Below are 21,729 nucleotides of genomic sequence, written 5' to 3' on the forward strand. Positions count from 1 at the left end.
AAAGTGGTGCTTCAGGTTAAGAACAGTTTCAGGTTAAGAATGGACCTCTGGAACAAATTAAGTACTTAACCCGAGGTACCACTGTACCTAACTGTGAAGATGCATAGAATGAAAGGGTTTAAGGTCAGTGAGAAAGAGGAGGATTGGTTTGAGAAGATATTGAATTATTTGAGTAGGTTGGAACAATTTGGGGCAATTAAAATGTTAAAAGTAAAATAAACCTTGTGGAAGGAGGAGTGTTAAGGTATATAGACGTGAGCATATGGTTAATTTGAATATGTTATTATTGAATATTATTGAATATGTATATTATTGAATATTGTATACCCAATGTATCAGCTGCCTGGGAGGTTTCACTGTTTGTGTTTTGGTGGTTGGTAAAAAATAAAATATTTTTAAAGAGAAGAAAAAAGAAAAATCCCGAGGAATTAAAAAAATTACTAACAGATTGGTTACAGATACATCCGATTAACCAACTGTTTAAGATGCATAAAAAATTGGATTTTCCCAATTTACAAGGGATTTATTAGTTAAAAGTATTATCAAAAATGTACAAAGTGCTGCTAGAGTGGGATACAAAAGAGGAATTTGTGAAATCAATTATGATTAAGTGGGCACCGGATGTGGGCCATAACATTGATTATGAGCTGTAGGAGAATCTATGGACGGTAAACATGAATTTTATGGCATGTTATGCATTAAAGGAAAATATGATGAAAATGACACACAGATGCTACTCAGCACTTCCCAAACTAGAGATAAAAAGAAAAAGATACATGTTGGAAATGCAATGAAGTAGCGGTATCCTTTTTCCACATGTGGTGGTCCTGTAAAGTAATCAGGGAATTCTGGGAAGTAATTTACAATGAATTAAGCAAAGATATTAAAAAAAACAACACCTTCCCACAAAAGCCTGATACATTCCTTTTTGGAATGGTAACAACAGAAGTCCCTAAAAAACCAAACTTATTATTATATGCTACCACTGCGGCTATAATCTTACTGGCACAAAAGTGGAGAATGAGTACAGTACCCATTAAGGAAGAGCGGCAGTTTATAATGCTTAAATATGCTGAATTGGCAGGTACAGCAAATAGGATAAGAGAAAAGGATGATAAAGAATATAAGGAGAATTGGAAAATGTTTATTGACTATTTTAAGAACCAGTATAAAAATGTAAATAACATAACGGGCCTTGAGTAAATCCAGCAGAATGGGAGCTAGTAGAATTTAACAGAGGAAGAAATTTGAAGATGACAAATTTGGAAACTAGTAGAAAAGTAAAGAAACCAGGAAAAGGATGGAAGGGGAGTCACTAGGTATTTAGTTGTATGTTGTGACTGAAATGAAAGTTGAACAATTGGTGGATGGAGGAAAGGGGATGTGGGAGGTGTGTGTTGGGCTGCCTTCAGATCTGAGGGGAGTAGCGCATCCATTACTACAAAGTGAACAGAAAGGTTGATCAGCCGTTTGAGCCCCACCCCCTGGCCAAGTTAGAAACCACTGGTTCTGGTGTGATAACATGGCTGTGTTACCACTCAACGCAAAAGGGTTTACTCTCTGTAAAGGTGTGTGTCAGAAAAAGTTCCCATGAATTAACCCTAAAGCATTATATTTATTAGATCAGAATTTTCTGACTGCTGAATGGGCATGGTTAACTTGAGCTTGTTCTCTTTTGTTTGCTTACTACAGCCAACATGTTGATAGTGTTTTTGCAGAGTCTCTGCACTTCGACTTACATTAGGTGGTGAAAATAACGTTTGTTCTATAAAAGCATGCACGCTATTAACCTGAGGCAATTTCCTAACATTGTCATTACTTCCTATTTACACGCATACCTCCCCAAAGAAGAGGGCTTATTGACAAAGGTGGGTGGGGGCTTTGGCTGTCCAAATGATGGTGGGTGATGGCTTTTTATGGAATATATTACTTCGTGCTTTATCAGTTTTGGGTCATTCTCACAGGAAGTACATAGCTTGCCACAGAGAAGTATTCAGTCCACCTTCTTCCAGACTTGTTTTTTTTTTTTTGGTATTCAGTTTTTCTGTATGCTATTTTTCTGTATGCCCTGTATGGAACACAGGGCCAGTTGGCTCATGAGGCAAAGCAGTTTGCCTTGGGTGGCAGGATCCCATGGGGCAGTGCCCCCACAGGAAAACCCCACCCTGGCTGCTGCCAGAGTTTTATGGTATTGGTGGCAGTGGCAGCAGCTGCAGCTTCCAGCAAAATTTCACTGCTGCCACATGACCACAATATGTGAGGCTACAAAGGGGGGGGGGGCACATTCGCATTTCACCTCAGGCAGGAGACAGTGTGGGTCATCCCTGGTGGAACAGTATTCAGATGTATAAATCGTCATATACAACCTGAGCAGATTAGTCCAGAGGCACTTAAAAATACTGGTTTTTCACACCACACATTTACAGTTTCTCTCTATTGTTAGTGCTGAGCGAATTCTTAATTCTGAAATGGGCTCAGAAAACCACCCCCCAAAGGGCTATTTTTCTTTTCCTGTACACAATAAAATTTGGAGCCTGTTGGTTTTTCTGGGTGTGTGTGGGTTAGAGTGGCTTCCTGTGACCAGACTGCAGATGCAAAGCATTAGAGCAGGGGTAGATAATATGGTCTCAACATTAAAAACGAAGATCATGGTCACTTGGCCCATCACCTCCTGACAAATAGAAGGGGAAGAAATGGAGGCAGTGAGAGATTTTTCTTTCTTGGGTTCCATGATCACTGCAGGTGGTGACAGCTGTCACGAAATTAAAAGATACCTGCTTCTTGGGAGAAAAGCAATGACAAACCTAGACAGCATCTTAAAAAGCAGAGACATCACCTTGCCGACAAAGGTCCATATAGTTAAAGCTATGGTTTTCCCAGTAGTGATGTATGGAAGTGAGAGCTGGACCATAAAGAAGGCTGATCGCCGAAGAATTGATGCTTTTGAATTATGAGTCCCATGGACTGCAAGACCTCTCCATTCTGAAGGAAATCAGCCCTGAGTGCTCACTGGAAGGACAGGTCCTGAAGCTGAGGCTCCAGTACTTTTGCCCCCTCATGAGAAGAGAAGACCCCCTGGAAAAGACCCTGTTGTTGGGAAAGATGGAGGGCACAAGGAGAAGGGGATGACAAGAGGACGAGATGGTTGGACAGCACAGTGTTCTCGAAGCTACCAGCGTGAGTTTGACCAAACTGCGGGAGACAGTGGAAGACAGGAGTGCCTGGCGTGCTCTGGTTCATGGGGTCACGAAGAGTTGGACAAGACTAAATGACTAAACAACAAAGATAATATGGCGCCAGATGTCATGGACTTCAACTCCCATCAGCCTCAGCAAGCATGGCCAACGTTCAGGAATGATGGGAGATGTAGTAACAACATTGGATGGTCTCTGCATACATGGATTTCCAGGAGCCAGAATGGATCTGCTCTGCTTACCTCATCTCAGTGCCTGCTATGGTTGCATTTAGGGTGCATACAGTTTCCATTTAGGGTGCTGTTAGAGATTGTGCTTGATGTCCTCATAAAACCTTTGCAAGGGTTAGGGTTAAATTAAATTATAAAATTATAAAAGATATTCTCTGCTGCTGTAGGAAGAGGTGCAAATGGGGACACTGGGGGCTGGACGCAGCCCTGGTTCAACTCTTACCTCCACCATCAACTTAGTAGGTGGCCAAAGGCAAGCTGCCACCTCAGGAAAGCTGCCTCACTCACTTGCATCTGCAATAATCATATCGACTTACCTTTCACGGTTATTGAAAGGCAGAGATTGCCAGTGTGGTGGCGCAAGTGCACTCACAGAGTCCTTCATTGGCATTTGCCTGGCCCCCTCCCCTGCTGAAATGTGACTTTTTTAAAAAAAGGTATGCCGGGGGGGGGGCTCTGTCCCTCTTTCCCTCCCTCCTCTGGCCTCTGTCCCTCTTTCCCTCCCTCCTCTGATGCCCTCTTGCCTCCCCAAGGCTTGCACAGCTGTTTCTTGTAGCAGCCCTGGATATAAGCTCCGCAGGTGAAGGAGAGGAACCTCTCTTTGGGGTGGGGGGGGGCAGATCAGAGACCAGGGACGGCAGCAGCAGTTGCCCAGAGGACTCCCAAGGAGAAAGGAGAGGAGAGAAGGCTGAGGGAACACTCCACAAGGGAGGGTGTTCGAAAAAGGGTGAGAGGCTACTAGGCAGACAAGGAGTGACATAACTGGGCTCCTGAACCCCACAGGGGTGACGCAGAAAGAATGCAGTTGGTCAAGGGAACCATGGGTGCAAAAAAGTTGAAAACATCTGGACTAGGCTTTGGAGTGTGCCTGGCTGCAGTCTCTGTGTTTCTGGTGCCCATAATAGCCTGTCCCGTTGCAAACATGCCCACTGTCACCAAAAGCTTGGTAGCCCTTGCTGTAAGGAATACAACTAGATCAGTCATAGGCAAACTTGGCCCTCCAGATGTTTTGGGACTACAACTCCCATCATTCCTAACAGGACCAGTGGTCAGGGATGGTGGGAGTTGTAGTCCCAAAACATCTGGAGGGCCAAGTTTGCCCATGCCTGAACTAGATCATGCATGTAATGTGCTTTGAACTCTTGGAATTGTTATTGATCTTTCTTCTGCAGAAGTTTCTAGGAATTTCTCCACACTTCAGCAACCCAGCAAAGAGCTTAGCCTTTGTTAATATGTGTCTCTCCTCCCTTTCCTCAGGGCAGAATGGGAACCATATTAAAGCAGAATCTTCTCTGTGGCTCTGAGGCATAAGGAGACTCCTCCTAAAAACCTCCAGGTAGGCAGAAGGTAAATGAGACTTCCCAGAATGTGATAATGCTTTCTGGGGAAGATGGGAGTTGTAGGTCAATGACATTATCTTTATTGTGTTGAGTTTCTGCACACCACTGTTGTAATGAAGTGGCATATAAACTGTTGAAATGAATAAATGAATAACATCTGGAGGACTCACGGTTTTCCCCACCTTGTATATAGGATTGTGGCCCTACCAGCTATGCTACACTAGCTCTGTTACATCACAATCTGCACTTCTACTCAGAGGTAAGTCCTATGGTATCAAGCAGGATTTACTTTCAAGCAAGTGTAAGCTGAAAAGTCCTGCATTTCGTAGTATACCTTTTTAAAAGCGTGCACCTAAAGTGGTGATATGCAAAAGAGGAGACCTTTAGTAGCTGAGTGAAATGTAAAATGTCAGAAAATGCAGCTTGTTCTGGTGTCCTCTTTTGCATCTCACCACCTTATGTGCACCCAGAAGAGGGATAGCCAATGAGGTGCTGTCCAGACGTTCTTAGGGATGTTGGTAGTTACAATCTATCAGCATATGAAAGGTACCACGTTGGCTATTTCAGACCTAAAAATATAATATGTAACTGAAACACGCATGTTGGAAGGACATGCCAGGTTACTGTTTATTCATATGCATAATATAGCACATGTATTATTTAAGTACGCTCAACACAGATCCAAAATCCACTATAATATGTTGTCAAGTGTACAAAGAGATCCGAAATCAGTTGTAGAGTGCTGTCAAGTGTGGGTGGGTGTGTACACACACACACACACACACACACACAGAGTCCGTGCTATTTTTCTAGAAAAAAAGGTGCTGGAACTCACCATGAATACCTGTATACCTGAAGGAGCGTCTCCGCCCCCATCGTTCAGCCCGGACACTGAGGTCCAGCACTGAGGGCCTTCTGGCAGTTCCCTCAGTGCGAGAAGTGAAGACACAGGGAACCAGAAGTGAAGACACAGGGAACTGGGTAATGGCGCCCTCCCATTAGGTGTCAAGGAAATAAACAACTATCTGACTTTTAGAAGACATCTGAGGGCAACCCTGGTTAGGGAAGCTTTTAATATCTATTGTATTTTAATATTTTGTTGGAAGCCACCCAGAGTGGCTGGGGAAACCCAGCCAGATGGACGGGGTATAAATATTATTATTATTATTATTATTACCTCCTTTGTTCTCTTACAATGACAATGTCACCTACCTGAGAGGGGCTGGAACTGAGTTCCAGTGAGTTCTGGTTGAAAAAAAGCCCTGCATACAGTACACACACACACACACACACACACACAGAGAGAGAGAGAGAGAGAGAGAGAGAGAGAGAGATGCAGACCTAAATTTGCTGCCACATAATGAAAGCCCATACATCAATATACCCTTTAAACAGATTTCATACATATGTATCCATGGGATCATGGCAAAAAGCCATCTTCTGGCTGCCTAACATCAGAAGAGAACTAGCCCCCAATCCAGTTCATAATAATCCACCATCCATGTACATAACAGTAATATTTTGGATAATAAAGCACAGTAGAGGAAAGATGAGTGCATAAAATACACAGGGACTTGGGATCCCATCATGTTATCATACTAACTACAGTAAAGTAGGGATGGCCCTACTATTAGGCTGAGTGAGGCAGCTGCCTCGGGCACCCAAGTCTGGGTGTCATGGAAGGCCAGCAGATAGACAGTTGTTTCATTTATTTTTGTTGTATGTTTTACTGCTGGGGAAGGGGAGACGCACTGGGGTGCTGATAGTGCTTGGTCTTGAGAACCAGAAGCAGCTCACTTAGTTCAGTGGAACAGCTGCACTAGTTTCCCATGAGCTGGGCTGTTGTTGCTTACTGGGTGGGAGAGGTGGAGGGGCCATGTGGCGTGGAGGTTGGTGTAGCACCTTGGAAAAATGGGGGGGGGGGCAGCATCCGCAGGACTTCAAAATGTGCTTATAAAGCACATATAAAGATTAACATTTCCCACTCTCTCAAACCATAAGTCCTAGTTGAAGAGTACAAACCCAGCTGTGGTGGCTGGTGTCCAATGGAGTAGGTAGAGTGTAAGGCAGGAGGTCAACAGCAGGTGGAGCCAGAGTGAGTGGCAGCCTATGTGACATGATTTTTCATGACTATTTAGTCCTAGAGTTACTTGTGCATAGCTGGAAGGGGGGGGGGGTGTCTCATAATCATTAGAGAAAGGGAGTTTATACAAAAAGCAACCCAAACCATTCCTTTGGGTTTCCAAATCATGCAATGCCCTTCTGCAGTTTGGCTCAAGCAATAAATTAACTAAGGAAGAAGATGCATAAAAGCAATAATGTTAATACAGAGGCCATGCCTGTGGCAACTAATGATGAAGGAAAGTTGCTGAATGCATCAGGTTTGTGACTCCAGTGTAATGCTTTAGAAAAAAAAAGCTGAGTTTGTGCCATTTTAGTTTCCAGAAAATTTGCTGCGTCAGTTTCTTGCAGCAAAATCAGCAACATATCTCATGACACTTTAAAAGCAAACCCATTCACTAGAGCATAAGCTTTTGTGGTCAGTCAGCCAGTTACAAATCCACTGAGTGGTAGCATAGTCAAGACCACATTTTACCAGCTTCTTTACAAGAATATCATGGGGCACCTTGTCAAATGCCTTGCTGAAATCAAGGTAGGCTACATCCACTGCGTTCCCTTCATCTACCAGGCTTGTAATTCTGTCAAAAAACGAGATCAGGTTAGTCTGACATGACTTATTTTTCAGAAATCCATGCTGACTGTTGGTGATCACAGCATTCCTTTCTAGGTGCTCACAGACTGTTTGCTTAATGATCTGCTCCAGAATCTTCCCTGGTATTGATGTCAGACTGACTGGGCGGTAATTATTTGGGTCCTCTCTTTTCCCCTTTTTGAAAATAGGGACAACATTTGCCCTCCTCCAGTCTGCCGGGACTTCGCCTGTTCTCCAGGAATTCTCAAAGATGACTGCCAGAGGTTCTGAGATCACATCTGCCAGTTCTTTTAATACACTTGGATGCAGTTCATCTGGCCCTGGAGACTTGAATACATCTAAACTAGCCAAGTATTCTTGTACTATCTCCTTAGTTATTCTGGGCTGTGTTTCCTTTGCTGAATCATTTGCTCCAAATTCTTCAGGTCGGGCATTGTTTTCTTTATCGGAGAAGACTGAGGCAAAGAAGGCATTGAGGAGTTCAGCCCTTTCTGTGTCCCCTGTTTGCATTTCACCATCTTCTCCTCTGAGTGACCCCACTGTTTCTTTGTTCTTCCTTTTGCTACGAACATACCCATAAAAGCCTTTTTTGTTGCTTTTAACCTCTCTAGCAAGCCTGAGTTCATTCTGTGCTTTAGCTTTTCTGACTTTGTGTCTACACGTGCTGGCTATTGTTTGAATTCCTCTTTGGCTGTTTCCCCCCTTTTCCATTTTTTGTACACATCCTTTTTAAATCTTAACTCAGTTAAAAGTTCTTTAGATAGCCACCCTGGCTTCTTTAGGCACCTTCCATGTTTCCGTCTCATTGGTATTGCCTGACGTTGTGCTTTTACTATCTCCCTCTTAACAAACTCCCAGCCATCATGAACTCCCTTTCCTTTTAGTATTACTGTCCATGGGATCTCACCCAGCACTTCCCTAAGTTTTATGAAGTCGGCTTTCTTAAAGTCAAGAAATTGAGTCCTAGTATGCTTGGCTGCTCCTTTCCGCTGTATAGTAAACTTCAGAAGAGCATGATCACTCGCGCCTAATGATCCTTCCACTTCTACCCCACTAACCACGTCATCAACATTGGTTAGGACCAGATCTAAAATGGCTGTTCCTCTTGTTGCTTCTCCCACTTTCTGGACAATGAAGTTGTCTGCAAGGCCAGTCAGGAATCTGTTTGACCTTATGCTCTTGGCTGAGTTTGACATCCAACAAATATCCGGGTAATTGAAGTCCCCCATTACTACTATCTCCCTTCCTTTTGCATGCTTGGCCATCTGTTCCAGGAAGGCATCATCTATGTCCTCCGTTTGGCTTGGGGATCTATAGTAAACTCCCACAATGAGGTCACTGTTATTCTTCTCTCCCTTAATTTTGACCCAAATGCTCTCACTTTGGCTTTGAGGTTCTAAATCTTGGATCTCTTCACAGGTATACACATCCCTGACATATAACGCCACTCCGCCTCCTTTCTTGTCTGAATCATTTGCTCCTAATTCTTCAGGTCGGGCATTGTTTTCATCTAACCCCTGGACCCAGCAAGTGTTAAAATATAAGATAGGCTGGCTTCCTGTGCTGAGGTGATTGCCTGAGTGAAGGGCCACTAAGAGAACAAAAGCTCAGTGCAAGACAGCAAATGGGTGGGTCTCCCCCTCCCTGGACAGACAAAGCCAGAGTTTGAAGGGGAGTTTTGCAGGAATGGGACCGCGAAACAAAGCAGCAAGTTGGAAAACCAGAGAGGCAGAACAATGGCTTATTTCTGCTTGAATCCAAGGCTGTGGCTATGTGAAAACAATACATTTTTGGGGTCTTGATGCTGTGAAGCCCTCCATCATAGGCCCAGGTTGTATATATGTGTAAATAAACCATGTATCATAAAGGCGCCACAGCCTCCACTGCCCCTCATTCCAAAATATTCATTTGAATGCAAAGCAGTGTAGAAATGCAATAAATCAAATCAATTCTATCAAATCAAAAGGAAACACAAGTCCTGGGAAAGCGCCTGGAACCCCTGGAATATCACACCGCTTGGAGGGTGGCGTGGCGTGCGACAGTATTCCTTAACTGTGGGAGAAAATACACTGTGTAAACTAGGTACTAAACTCCTTCGGGAGGAAGGACAGGATATAAATCGCATAAACAAATACATTCATAAATAGACTTCCTGCACATGAAAAGAACACAGAACATAAAACTTGCTACTGCCAGTGGGAGGAATTACAGCAATTATTGTCACAGGTAGGGATGGGAGATTGGTTTGATTCAGTCCAGATTTAAAGGAAAACCTGCTTCATTTGTACTAACTGAGACACAGGAAACTTTCAAAATTCATGTTTGTCTGAATTTTGCAATACAGTTCTCCTGTCAAGTAATGTGTGTGAATGGTGTGAATAAAGTAAAGTGTGTAAAGAAATGCATACATTAGTGAAAATAGCCAGCAAAGATGCATTATATTTGGGGAGGAAACTTTGCAAAAACATTTATGCAGTATTAGCGGAAATGGCATATAGAAATATATATTTTTGTAGAATTAACAAAAATGTTGATGAATTTTCAAAAAAAATTTTTTGCAAACTGATGTGGAAATGTGGAGAACGGAACTTAAGAGTGGAAAATAAGAAACTGAAATAAACTGAAATGAATAAATTTGCCCATCCTTAGTCATAGTGAGGTTTGAAAACCAAATATTAACAGATGCTACAAGTTGAAAAGAAATATTGGAAAGACTGTTGGATATTACCTTATATCTTGCTACCAGGGCCTCCAGTGACAGTGCTGGCTCCAGAAGGACCCATAGTTGTCAACTTTTCCCTTTTCTTGTGAGGAATCCTATTCGGAATAAGGGAATTTCCCTTTAAAAAAAGGAAACGTTGACTGCCATGGAAGGACCCAGGATGCAAACCTGGTCCTTCAAAGGGAGTGCAGCTCCCCCAAGGTAGGCAGCTGACCACCGTCTCGGGCATGGGAGCTACTCACCCCCTGTGCCTCTGTCTTGCCAGGATTCAAGCTCAGCTTGTTTCTCCTCATCCATCTCACCACTGTGGCCAGGCCCTGATCCAAGGACTGCACGGCCTCTCCTGATTCAGATGTTATGGAGAGACAGAGCTGAGTGTCATCAGCAGATTGAGAGCACCTTGTCCCCAGCCTCCTAATGACCACTCATGAGATTATCTGTGTGTAATTGGGTCATGGTATGTGTGTGTGCAGGGGCATCAACTTGAATAAAATATTGGGGGGAGGCAGGCAAGCCCCACCCCACATAATCACACGACGTGACGCAGACACACCATTTGGATGGCAGTGCCCCCCTCAAATATTTTAGGAGGGGCTGAAGGGACCTTAGCGCTTAGGAGTTGGCTCCTATATGTGTACGAGAGAGAGAGTGGAGGGGGCAGGTTACAAATTTGTATTGGGAATGAAAAAAATGGTCCCTGGTCTCTGCTCTACAGGTACCAGCAGCTTCTCTGACAAAATGCATGGACCACAGCATCGTACTTTGAGATGATGGGAGGCAGAGGTTTTTTTGTGCAATGGTGCTCACCAGTACAGAGTACTGTCTCCTCTTATTTTGCCCCCCAGGTAGCCATTTTGTGCACTGCACTTTTATTAAGATATGAGTATCAGCACTTCATTTTTTTTTTCTAACCAGAAAAAGTTTCATATATGGGGTTAGATTTCTGAGGAGTCATTCACTTTCTCACTCTCTCACAAATCATCACTTGATACTGAAGTCACCAAGTGACTAACAGGCACAAGAGAATCAGGTTTAAGAGTTACACAGAGGGGGAAGTTGCACTCAGCGTGGGTTGGTCTGTTTTTCTCCAGTTTTTGAAAACTCCGCCTGGTGAAATTCTACTTCCTATGGCACTTGGGGGTCTGGACCTGGCCACCCTAGATTTAGCTAACCATGCTCTACTGCAAGTGTGGGGAAACTTGAGCCCTCCCATCATCCCAGACCACTGGGCATGCTTGCTAGGGCTAACAGGAGCTGTACCTCAGCAGCAGCTGGCGGTTGTCAGTTTCCTCACATCTGCTTTACTGGTTTAGGCTGTAACCCTAACCATGTCTACTCAGGCAAAACTTTTATTAAATTCAATGGGGCTTACTCCCAGGTAAGCAGGATTAGGACTGCAGCCTTAAACATTTCTCTGTAAGCAGAAAAAAAACAGAGAAGCCAGCTGATGTGCTCAAGTTGTTGCAGAGTTTGATCTTTCTGTAGATTTCTTGGAAGTGCAGCTGAGTAAAGCTTGATTAGCATTTGACCCAGATGGAGGAGGTTAAGTACTTGAGAAAGAAACTTTTAGGACACGGCTAACTTCCCTAGTAGGCGAGCTGTAGTAGTCTGGTGATTGAAAGAGTGATATGTGTATTTCATGTCCTGCTAGGCCTGAAGTAAGGTAGGTACTTACTGTGATGCAAGGTCTGGAAAAGTGCATCTCTCCACATCGAGGGGAAATGGCATTTTAGGAAAATAACAGCTATTAATAATATATTAAGACAAGCATTGTTTCGTGTATGATTTTGAGATTTATTATTAAGTAGGCCAAAGTAATTGATTTATCTCTATGGATGCTTATGCTTTAATAAATCTCTGTTAAAAGTCAAGCTTAACAAGAGTGGTTTATTCAAAACTTCATGCTATTTTTGAGCAGTAACACCTGGCAAACTGTTTGGTGAACGTTTTCCAGGAGGCTTCTGTGACACTTTTTTCTTCTTAGTAGATGTTGCCATTGGCTTGAGAACAGTCTAGTTTTGGGTCCCCTCCCCACTTTCCCCTAAGTTTTGTTCTGCTTTTGCTGTGCTTGTGCGGGTATCCTGCCCACATCTTGTTTCCATAATACAATTTCATAGTATTGTCTGGACACAGTGGTGGTTGACACACACACACACACACACACACACACACACACGTCAGAAATCTTGGGGAGAGTTCATCAAAGAGGCAGTTGTTTGTTCTCAATTTTTACTGGGAAAAATCTGTCTTGAGTAACTTTTGCTTTTTATCTAGTTAAAAGACAAAGTGGCTGAAGAGCAATTTCACAAGCTCTTTTATTTTTAGATGTGCATCTGAGATAAATTCCAAGGGTTCCAAGTAGACCTCTTTAAGTTAATTGGCATAAATTAGTAATGTCTATTCCAGTGGGTCTACTCTGAGTAGAATTTATGTGGCTACAACCCTGTGTGTGTGCCGCAAAGTAACTGATAATTGTCTATAGGCCTGCATAAAGTAACAAGGTTAAATATCACTAAATGTTAGTTTTCTTGAGCTTATCAAATGAGGTATAGGGATTAGAGTGGTCAACTTGCCACTAGATGTGGGGGATAAATCTGATTCCGTTTGCCTTTTAATGTGAACCTACCAAATTCATGCTTCTGAAACAATAAGTGACCTGAAATGCAGTAATCCTTTGAGTTCCCTGACCCCAGAGTGTGTATGAAAACAGTGCAGTGTTGTATAGTGGTTAGAGTGTCAGACTAGTACCTGGGAGAACGGGATTCACTCAGCCATGAAACTCACTCTCAGCCTAACCTACCTCACAGGGTTGTTGGAAAGATATAAGTGCAAAAAACCCCTAAGTAATAAATAGAAACGTGTACTAGGGGAAAATGTGAAAGGGGCTTGTAAAAATGGATTACATTAGGAGAAATTGCTAGGCAAAAGGGCATTTAAAAATGTACCCTTTATGAGTAAAGGACACAGTTCATGCAAATTTCACCCACCCTCAAACTAAAGCGGAAATGTTAATAACAGGACATAGAATTGGAAAAAAGGAGAAAATGAAATAGACTTACCGATACCGCCCTCATTACAGTCTCCTTTCCTTTAGAAAAGTTTCTTTGGGGAGGGAACAGCTGAGACTGGAGAAGTTGCAGAGGTGCATAAATAAAATATTGAATAATACTGAATATTGAATAAAATATTGTGGGTGGGGGCAGGCCTGGCTCCCTCGGATATTTTATTGGGGGCTGAAGGGACCTTGGCCCTAAGAGCTGGCTCCTATGAGAAGTTGTAATGGGGGTGTAACACCTCCTCACCTGCGCTTTCTTTATTCCATTAGCAAATTGATATTAAGCTTGAGAACATTCTAAATGTAATCCCCCCCACATCATGAAGACTGAGGTTGGGCAGGGACAGAAAAGCCCTGGGACTCTTTAATATGTACATTTGCAGACAGTTTACCCCTTAGAGGCTGCTTCTAAGTCCCTTTATCAAAATCTGCAAAGTTATCAGGGGAGTGTTAAGCTCGCAAATAAGCAGAAATGCCATGTACAACAGCTGTGTCTCTTGAACAACATGTGGTGGGAAGGGAGAGAAAAAAGGTTTGCTGAATACCTTTTCCTGGTTTTTCTTTTCTTGATCAGCACATGAGCTGTGTCACGGATGGGAGGAAAACCGCTCCATAAATGCAAGAAACTTATTAAAAGGCTTATGCAATATACTTCTGGTACAGTGGACTTCCTGAGAACGGTGCCTGTCGATATGATTTAACGATTATCTGCCTGAGACTTTCCAGTAGTTATTTTGGTCGTGCCTCTCCCCTAGGCCTGACTGATTTGCCCTAACCGGGCCACTAGTTACAGGAAGGGATAAGAAAATGCAAGATGTAACTAGGAGAGCAAGAGGAACAAAATAGAAGGTTTTTGAAGCTGCAATGGTAAACAAAAAAGAGGAATTAAGATGCAATTCAAGCTTTGATTTATGAGCCCGAGTCATCCTTAATCTTGCTTGTCATGTGCTTCTCCTGTTAACATTCAGTGTACTCTAGTGAACTTCCAGTCTAAGGAATTGGAACTTTGTCCCCATTTCTGCAGATGTACAGGTCTTTGTGGATTTCACGGACGCTTACAGGGGGATTGGACAAATTCAGGGAGAGAGCTCTATCAAAGGCCATTAGATATTTTTTAATGGTGTGAAGGGAGTGTTCATAGTCTCTTAATTTCACTTTAGACAAAATTTGGCAATTCTACTGTTGGGGAGAACCTTTGAACTCAAATCATATAGCTCAGCGTTGAACGCTGTTGTACCCATGAACACAAAGCAAGATTGGGAGCATAATATCCAGTGCTATTTTTCTAGAAAAAGAGGTGCTGGAACTCACTGTGAACCCCTCCCTTGTTCTCTTAGAGTGGCAATGGTGCCCACCTGAGAGGGGCCAGAATTGAGTTCTGTCGAGTTCTGTCTGGGGAAAAAAAGCTCTGATAATAACTGTAGGTGAAGTGATCTGGGAAGGGTTAAGACTGCTGTGGTGAACCTAGGTGTCCCTCCTCGTCATGTTTATTTGGATGGGGAAACTCTGGTCTTTAGATGGTTGGCCTGTGTAAGAACCCTGAATGTCCAGAGCATTTCTTTATTAACCCACAAGATCAGGAGGGATGGAACATCGTTGTGAAACTTGGCATTTGTAGGCAATGTAAGTTGGGGAGTTTTCTCCGCGTGCTTGGGCAACGCTTGTGGGCTTGTGGTTGACACTAGCATATTTTGGGTGCAAGAGCAGCAGATGTGATGTTAAGGTCAAAGATAAGGAAAAGCAAAGCACTTTTGATATGCTTAGGTGACTGAACATGTGCATGGGAGAACTCTGTTGAGAGGGCCAGTGGGTGTGAAAGATGAGCGCCGCCTATGAAGTGGCTTGAAAGGAGCCAGGGCTGTTCTGCCACACCTTTGGAAAACACATCACAAGGTGGGAAATGATGTGTATGGTTTGAGCTCTCTGAGGCTCTAGTGCCAATAAAATGAGTTTCTGTGGGCAGGAAGGAGGCCAGCTTACGTGGGAGTTCATGCCGTTCGAGTCAGGCAAGCTCTCCTCCAGCCAGCTGCAAAACATTAGCTCCTTGTTAAATGACAGGCCAGGCAAATGCCTTCACTTCTGGTTTGGGGGAAAAATGATAATGAGGCATTGGGAGTACAGTGGAAGAGACACGTGGCCTTACTAACTGTGAAAACCTCTTCAGTTTTCAAGTTTTGCTTTCCCCCTCAAGAAGCAGCCTTGAAAGACGTCACTCTCTTGCAGCAGAATGTGCACATTTTGCATGGGGTGTGTGTGTGGAGAGAATGAATGGCCTTCATTCGGGAATGGAAAGGCAAAACTCTTTTTTCAAAAGCAGTCTGCTGTTTCCTGGCTGAATGACAAGAGGTGGTGGATCCAGAAGGCAGTGGTGCTGTGAGTCACACTAAATATGACTTCAAGTGCCGTTTTATATTGTAATTTTATGGTGTGATTCACACTGAGATCTATGGATGGAGGGTGGTATAAAATTTTAATAAAATAAAATGAATAAAATTTTAAGCAGCATCTGCAAGACTGGCTAAATCAAGTTCTCTGGCTTTTTTAAACAGCCAGGGGCCTGGGAACAAGGTGTAAATGGAGGAAATCAGCACTTCCTGTTTCCCCGTGCTTTTTAGGTACAGTTCTGAGCGTTTTTCAGTTTGCCCCACTGCTTTCCCCAGGAAAACCCACTGTTTACTGCTGAGTTGGAATAAACATGAATCAGCAGAAATACAATTGCCCACTTTTTAAACTCAACAGCAGCCTGAAGTACAGAAAGCCAGCAAAGCTTTTCCTGGCTTGGGCTTCAAGAAACCAGACTCCTGCAGCCTCTCTGGTTGGATGTTGTTGGACCTCAGCTCCTGTCAGCTCCAGGCAGAATGGTCAACAGTAGGAACCACAGTTCCAAATGTCTGGGGAGCTGCTGTACTCTGTGGGGTTATGGGCTGAAGACGTAGGGGTGGAACTAGTAAATTGGTACGCCTCTGCTCAGATGCATCTCTTCTTCTTTGGCGGTCACTCGTAGCTGAATAAGATTTGTCTTCCATAAACACGGTTTTAAAAGTGAGTCCGTAAGTGACTGTGGAGGCCAATTCTGGATCCACACGTCCTTCCACAGTGGGGACATGGGTTTCTGGGCAGGAGTTGATCATGGAGAGGTTTTGCCAAACGTGCCTTCCTCTTAGTTTGTTTTTCCCTTTCGTCCTGAGTTCGAGTGTCTTCAAAACCCATGACACCTTTGGTAAAGGCTGTTCTCCAATTGGAGCACTCGCAGATCAGGGTTTCCCAGTTGTCAGTGTTTATACTACATTTTTTTTAGATATGCCTTGAAAGAGTCTTTAAACTTCTTTTGTTGACCATCAGCATTATGCTTTCCATTTTTAAGTTTGAAATAGAGTAGTTGCTTTGGAAGACAATAATCTGGCATCCACACAATATGACCAGTTCAACGAAGTTGATGTTGAAGAATCATTGGTGATCTTTGCTTCTTCCAGTATACTGGCATTAGTTTGCCTGTCTTCCCAGGTGATGTGTAAAACTTTTCGGAGACACTGTTGATGGAATCTTTCACGGAGTTGGAGATGGTGTTTATAAGTGGTCCACGTTTCACAAGCATACAGTAAGGTTGCATCTACCGCTAGCTAGCAAAAGTGGCTGTGGATGAAGTCCTTTGATGGGAGATCTGTGACTGACAGCAGGCACATGGCTCAAATGTTAAACACAGTGCTTTTCTTCTAGAAAAAGAGGTGCTGGTACTGCGTACCCTTGAGGACCCCCACAGAAAAGCAGTGGTTAAACCCTACTTATTTCACTGTGTTTGTTTCTGTTTTCCCTATTCAAAAGGACTCTGTCTCTACCAAACAAAATCCCTCCCCCCATTCTTTCAGTCTAGATTTCTTCTTCTAGGGCTTCCATTCTCTCCTTTGGATGCAAGCCAAGATGCTGCAGGACTTTTCCTGACCATATTCTAAGGCCTGCTAAATGAGCATATTCGATTTCTGTATAATTTAAAGATTTATTGGAACAAACAACCGAGCCTTAAAATGCTACCCAGCTGTTGCCAATGAGGACTCTCTCTCAGGCGTCTAAACTGCATGGTGTTCTGCATGGATAAGTGCTGGATAAGGTTTCCAAACTTGTGTACAGGTTAACTTATAAAATTCTTGTGCTGAAATGCCTTTCTCTCTGTGTGTAGGCATTAATATCAAACCTGTATACAGAACATAATGGCTGCTCAAGTGGGGACCCATCCTACTGGGGAGAAAGGGGGCAGGCTTCTGGTTTTCCCCAATTCTCTTGGAGCCACTGCAACAGACCAGGAAGGCACTGGCAGTGCACCCTCTTGTGCTTGGGGTGGACTTCTCCTGCACTGGACTGCAAGACTCGTTTCTGGTCTGTCGTCTTATCCCTGTTCTGAGTGCCATCATTTTCTTCATTGGCATTTTGGGGCCACAAGGATATCATTAGGGATGGCAGGGAAGTCGATTCACTTCTCCTTTAAAGACTAACCTACCTAATTCACATTTTCTGAAACAATATGCTAACTGAAACGCAGCCATTCTTTGACATTCGCTCTTCCTCTGTAAAAGTGCAAGCCAAGCCAAGTGTGCATAAAATGCATTTATTAGTGAGAATAACATACTGTTGCATCCAACCCGGTGTTTCAGTGGTGCAAGATTCTAGCAGTTCCAGGTGCTTACCCAGTGTTCGTGTTTGCTTTGTAATGAGGTATAATGCAGACTATGGTGTCTTTATGATACATGGCACATATATATATACAACCCGAGCTTATGATGGATGGGTTCACAGCATTTACACCCCAAGAGGGTCACAGCTACCACCTTGGATTCCCCTGCTTGGGGAAATTGTTTTGTACTGCTGGTCTCAGGTGGTGTTCAGCCTCGGTTGGTGGTGGGGAGTCCAAGGAGATGAGTCTTCTCCTGTGTTGGGCCCCTGCCACACGTCAGGTTTTCTCTTGGGTTCTGCTTGTGTGCAGGTGCAGGTTACATACCCAAACAACTAGAAGTGTGGTTAGGCACAGCTGTGTTCTGTTTGTTCTTCTACTTCAGCTTTGTGTACTCAGCAAGAGAGGAAGATGGAAGTCAATGTGCATCATGCATTTTGGAATTTCTCCCATCTGTTTATTCCCTATATCAAAGGGTGTGCGGTGAAACCTTTTAACAACACTCCACAGGCGACTAGGTGTGGCCACCACATTGAACCAAAACTTTAGTGATGGATTTTATACTTTGGTAAGAAGGTAACAATTGAAATGATATGAGATACACACACACACACACACACACACACACAAAATATTCGAAGAGTCTACATTTAAAATACACTGAAATTAGAATTTAGTGGCAGGTTAATTCTCCCTCTGCTGACAGCTTTTCTGGGAAGATCTACTCCTGCCTACTTCATACTGATTTGTTTAAGGGAGGTATCCTGTTGTACCATTCTGAACTTGATGCAGATGCAGGGAACTTCCTGGCGCCAAGCACCTGGTGACGAGCAGCTTTCTTTGTGTTCAGAAGCCATTTCTTCGGGCCCTCTAATAGGCTGCAGTTCCAGGCCCCATGAAACCATCTCCACTCCACCCTGTAAATGTGGCTTAAGCCATGTATCATGATTAAACAGGAAAATGTGGCAGTTATTTCTCTTTCTCCAAGGTCTATTCTTTCTCTGTTCCATATCAGCAAGGATGGTGGCAAGGAGAGTGATTGATTAATTATTTCAAAGGTTTCTATTGTCCTCCGAGTGCCTTCTAGCACAATGCTCAAGGTTTCTTAGGAATTCGTCTTACAGCCATAGTTTTCACCGTGCAGTAGATCTCTCCTCCCCCCTGCCCTGGGCCACCTGAAGAGGAATGGGAAGAGATTTTAGACTGGAGGTAGTCGGCAGGATAGTCACCCTACTTTCCAGCAAGGCTTCAATGACTTTGACAGTTCACTGAATGATACAAGATTCAGCAGGTGACGTTCTTTCTATGCATTGAGATTTGCAGTGCAATCCTATGAACATCTACTTTGAAGTAAACACAACTAAGTTTAATACTTCTCACTTCAAGGTAAGCATGTAGAGATTTTCAGCCACAAAGATAAGTTGAAAAGTTGTAGAAGGGCACAAGAGTCCTGCAAAGGAGTTAAAAGAAAAGGCTGGTGGCTTGCTCTTTGTGTCTAGTAGGCTTTATAGTTCAAAATAGACCGAGCACAACAAGCTATTTGAATATTTCCACGATTGTTGTTCAGTCAATTGACTGTAAATGAAGCCTATGCAAATTTGGTTAACTGCCTGCAATACTATGGCACCTCTCATATTTATATGACTTCTTGAAGATTTTAAAATTTTGTTTTAAGCTCCATAAAAAAAAAAAAAGGGATTCAATCTTACTGTGTCAAGTCCAAAGTCGCTGTACATTTGTATGTTGGCTGCCTGTAACTGCGACTGCAAGCCTCTCGCTTTTCTTCAGCCTTGGTCAGTTCTCTTACCAATAAGTTCCTTATCAGTTCAATAGTCAGGTGCTTCTTAGATAGGGCTGGATGGTGTTGTCTTACAGAAGAATTGGTACATAACTCACCCACTAAGTCACGGAAGTCTTCTTGTGGAAAAAAAAGACCTTGGTACTCTGGTGGCTGATGAGGTGAGTTTAATTATTTTGCTTCTATAAACACATCAGTTGGATTACAGTGTTTAGCATTCACATACAAGAGATCCCAGCGATTAAACCCCTACATTGACAGAGTGGAGAAAAAGCCTTTGAAGATTTTTGGGATGGTTAAGGGTGTGTGTGTGAGGAAGTTATAATGTTATAATGTGTAGTTTGCTAGTTGTAGGTTGTCGTTTTGGCTAACTTGGAGCCCCTCAGATGTATTGGGACCAAAATTTCCATCAGTTCCATCCAGCATGACTATGGCACATAAATGCTGCAAGGGAGACAGTTATACCTGCTTCAAAAAATCAGTTTAATCTCTCTCTTTCAGAAGGCTGACTTAGGGCCAGTGAAACATATTGTTCACATTTCCTTTTCCAATGTTTTTGTATTAAAATGGAATGTAAAAACATTAAAAAATATGAGAGGGGTGTATTGTTGCCCATTCTGCATGCTGGTTTCTCTTTTTATGAACTTCTGTATTCCTGCATTTTTCTGTTGAAAAGGCCATTGGTGTGCACGTTTGCAATAGCATTTGGAGACATTTTGTCCTTGTAAGTTGTGGAGTCCTTGGGGCGATTATGGTTTAATACAGATTGCTTAATGGATATGACGTTGTGTACTTTAGGAACTGTTAGGATTCCACCCCAGTGCTTTGTTTTGTCCCTGCAAAAGTTTATAAGACAGCAGTTCCCTTCTATTTAATGGACTTAATATTCTGACCTTCTTCCCGTTTCAGGGTTACCAGGAACCATATCTGTCAGCTTTCAAACACCTGGGTCTATTGTTTTATGTTATCATATGTTCCAGAGGGCAGAATATGTCATGGGAAAATTGTCCCAAATTGTTTTTTATAAGGAAGCCTGCAGTTTAAATCTTATACAGTGGTACCTCGGGTTACAGACACTTCAAGTTAGATTCCGCTAACCCAGAAATAGTACCTCTGGTTAAGAACTTTGCTTCAGGATGAGAACAGAAACCGCACGGCGGCAGCAGGAGGCCCCATTAGCTAAAGTGGTACCTCAGGTTAAGAACAGTTTCAGGTTAAGAACAGACTTTCAGAACGAATTAAGTTCTTAACCAGAGGTACCACTGTATAGCAACAACTTGTTGGGTCACAGCCATACTTGGATGTAGCCCATTACATTGTTAGGTGTTTTAAAACTAATTCACTACAGCCCTTTGGGGGAGTTATATAACTTCTGTAATAGCCAATAATGTTTTGGATGGTTGGTGGAGAATTTGCCCCCAATCTGAGCCCTATGACCAGCTGCAGAGGCCTTGCTTGCAGACCTTGCATGGTGGGAACATGAAGTGAGGTCTTCTTCATGGTGGCTCTGTGGTAAAACAGAAACCTGTCAGAATGGAGATAGTTCAGTATCCAAGGATGCTAACTCTATAAAATAAAGTATAGAGGGGGATGTATTGGTGGTGATGGGTAACACTGTAAGTGAGAGGGCATGCAAACTAGAAAAATAAGAGGAGTAGCTGCCTTCACAGATCACTGTGGGTAGTAATTGTAGACCCAAAAAGAAATTTTTTACTGGAAACTTTCATTTCTAAAGAGGATCTCAAGCTGGAGAAAGAAAACAGGAAGTGAAACCGCTGTAAGAAGCGATTTCAATTAACCTCACAGTTTGCAAAACAGCACCCTCCAGCTCTCCATGGTTAGGATGTCGGGAAGAGGTGCAGGGTTTTAATAAGCCTAATTAGCTCTGCTCCCAATAAAATTCAGCTCAGGTGTTCCCCAGGTTAGGTTGTGGTGATCTGCGTCTCTCATTGGATTGGGAAAGGAGCACAGCTCTAGTATTTTCTGTTCCATAGGCCTGGTAAACAGGTGCTTT

The 21,729-nt window shown here is 43.1% G+C and overlaps 2 protein-coding genes across 5 annotated transcripts in view; one reads left to right on the forward strand and one right to left on the reverse strand.

Annotated features, from left to right (window-relative positions):
• LOC308486675 (guanine nucleotide-binding protein G(t) subunit alpha-3) overlaps window positions 1-10,552 on the reverse strand; it is a 55,458-nt gene extending 44,906 nt beyond the window's left edge. Inside the window, exons 1-3 of one of the 4 annotated variants that reach the window (XM_081023812.1) lie at window positions 10,442-10,552; window positions 10,206-10,294; window positions 5,977-6,026 (exon numbers count right to left, since the gene is read on the reverse strand). The gene's annotated coding sequence lies outside the window, so the exon portion shown is untranslated. Of the gene's footprint in view, window positions 1-5,976; window positions 6,027-10,205 lie in introns of all 4 variants that reach the window. The other 3 variants (XM_081023811.1, XM_081023813.1, XM_081023810.1) reach the window with 3 other exon arrangements.
• Window positions 10,553-11,763: 1,211 nt separating this feature from the next.
• CD36 (CD36 molecule (CD36 blood group)) overlaps window positions 11,764-21,729 on the forward strand; it is a 66,660-nt gene continuing 56,694 nt past the window's right edge. Inside the window, exon 1 of the mRNA XM_081023736.1 lies at window positions 11,764-11,862. The gene's annotated coding sequence lies outside the window, so the exon portion shown is untranslated. The remainder of the gene's footprint in view (window positions 11,863-21,729) is intronic.

This window comes from Podarcis pityusensis, assembly GCF_964106645.2.
Source record: "Podarcis pityusensis genome assembly, chromosome: 10".
In the NCBI taxonomy this organism is placed as follows: domain Eukaryota; kingdom Metazoa; phylum Chordata; class Lepidosauria; order Squamata; family Lacertidae; genus Podarcis; species Podarcis pityusensis.